This window comes from Pinus tabuliformis, chromosome 6 (assembly GCF_031772625.1).
Source record: "Pinus tabuliformis cultivar Carrire ecotype Pingquan chromosome 6, CPIR1, whole genome shotgun sequence".
Taxonomy (NCBI): domain Eukaryota; kingdom Viridiplantae; phylum Streptophyta; class Pinopsida; order Pinales; family Pinaceae; genus Pinus; species Pinus tabuliformis.
Window position 1 is genome coordinate 372,975,549 of NC_142292.1, and position 2,491 is coordinate 372,978,039.

At 41.5% G+C, this 2,491-nt stretch overlaps 1 pseudogene; it reads right to left on the reverse strand.

The window, feature by feature from the left end:
- Positions 1-1,104: 1,104 nt before the first annotated feature.
- Positions 1,105-2,168, reverse strand: LOC149258850 (uncharacterized; annotated as a pseudogene).
- Positions 2,169-2,491: the final 323 nt, after the last annotated feature.

The window sequence follows — 2,491 nt, forward strand, 5'->3', positions numbered from 1 at the left end:
GCCACCTTTTCCACCAAACATCATGGTCAGATTTTCCCCTGTATATGGAACCCATGTGATCTTATGGATCAACATGTCAATGATGGGTATCGGCTCCTCTAGCCACAAACACCCATCGTGCACCAAGCATAGCAGCTGCTTGATTACCAATAATGTGTTAGAGCCTAAATCTGCCTTAGGCTGAAGGAAGGCATTATTTAGGATAACCACAAACCACGCTCAGCCTCATAGATAGCCCTACGAGGATAGGAGAGGGCTCTTTTCGGGTCACTCTCAGTAAAAATAAACAATAGGGTCTGAGATGACTCAAAATGAATATTGATTTTAGGCTAGTAAATAAATATGAAAGATGTAATTTATTGAATGACTGAAATTTTCTGGGCTGTATGGGACCAACAGGACCGCATGAGCTAGGAAATTAAATCAAAGACACATAATATTTCGTGAGGCAAGATAGGCAAGAGGTTTAGCAATCAAATTGAAGTAATATGGAGTGGAAAGACTGTTGAGAAGCTGAAAAGGGCATACACATGAATCCTTTTCAGACAGAAGAAGAAACACAAAGGATGAATGCTTTCCAAGGCAGAGCAATAAATTGGATTCTACCTTTCCTACTTAAAAACATTCAACTGGAAATGACTATGAATGAACTGCAAAACATAACAAGTTACATATGAAACAGAGAAGAAACATATTGCTAAACTCACACCACAGGAATCTCATGAATCAGAGTTGCATCATTTTTACTAATCTCATGGCCAAACTATACAGTGGATAGCTGAGTTTTCTCTCCCACAGTTTCCCAGAAATTCCAGCACCTTACAAATGATTTACAATACATTTAATAAGCCTAGAGGTGAGAAAACATATCGACACAAATGGGGAGCTGTTTAATCATTAACTAATATAAGCTGGAAAGCCAACCACCTATTCTAAAAAAGAGCAGCGTTACATCTTGTTTTTCTCTGGTGACCAATTAAAAGGCAAAAATGTAGCGTGGATCCCATTGAATCATGACTAAAGAAAGAAATAGGTGGTCCGTTCCTATCTTTCTGCGGTGGTAGATATTCTTCGTTTTACTGTTGATTTTCAGTTTTTGACTTTTCACCTTCCTTTAATGTAATGCAGTAATAAACTCTGCGCCAATTCCCATACAACATTTATGCGTATGGATATGAAGTATAATAAAGAGAAATTTCTGTTGAATGGATGTCCAGCATTGCCATAGTATGCCATTCTGTCCCTGAATGACTCATAACCTCCTGGGTAGCCTGGATTACCTTCTCCAAGACCACCACCATGACCACAAGGTTCGTGAGCATTTTCATTGTATCCAGCCATTGGGCCACCAGCACTACGTTGAAATTGACTTAGATTGGATTGTTGATACTGCTGCTGACGCATCTGTGTTTTCTTGACGTAAAAATTATTCTTGATATTTAGACTGTTGAACTCACATGGCTCTTAACTTCTCTTGGTATTAAAAAATAATTTCTCTAGTGCACTCCTGATGCCTCCTGTTTTCCTCATCCTCTGCATCAATTTGATCTTTTGTCAACTTCATAATCTCATCCATAAATCTATGCTCAAGTAACTCTAATGTCGGAGGTATAGATGGATCTTGAAACCCAGCATGCACTTCTTGCTTTCACATCTTTGATGCTCGTTTTTTCATGTTGTGCCTTGGGATCTGGAATTTGACTTTGATAAAATGGGGAGCTAGCTGCATCAGGACCTGTCGGAATCTTGCTTCCACTGCCTGGTTCAGGAGGACCTTGACCTTCTTTATATATGTGAGGAGGCATATTTGGCACATTTGGATCGCCTCCTTCCCACTGCCAGTGACTTTCTGCCTTTGAAGACATATAGCGCTGCTCTTCATCCAATGGTGGAACATCAGGCCTCCCAGGAAAGGCATGCAGACTAGGATTATGTTGCATTCTCTGGGCAGCAATATGCTGCATTTGAGCAGCAACCAGCAGATTGACATTGGAACCACCATATCCACCTTGCCGCCTCATGTTTGCTTCTACTAGCTTTTGACTAAACCAATAAGGTTCTAAATAATACCTCTATAAATACCTCATTCACTGCCAGGTCCAATTTCTGCAGGTAAAATGCACAAGAATCTCACTAGCACTTTAGATTTTCTCTCTAGTTGATTAGAAGTCCCTTCACGTGATGCCAGCGTTCAAATTTGGACAAAGAGCGATGATGGAGGCTCAACCCATCAAATTCGTGCACGTTTTGGGCGATGGAGGAAGGTTTCTGCAATTTTTTGGCGTCCAGGCTGTGTGCGCCACGCAGCATACCCAACAGGGCGTGCCTCCTGGATGCGCCATGTGCGTGTAAAAATACATTGAGTGTTTTCTCCCAGTGTGCCACACCTCCCCAGTGCGCCGCGCCACCAGTTCTATGCGCCGCGCCGACCAATTTTCTCCCAATTTCACACTTGTGCACAAAAATTTCATTGATTGTTTCCTCTTTGTTC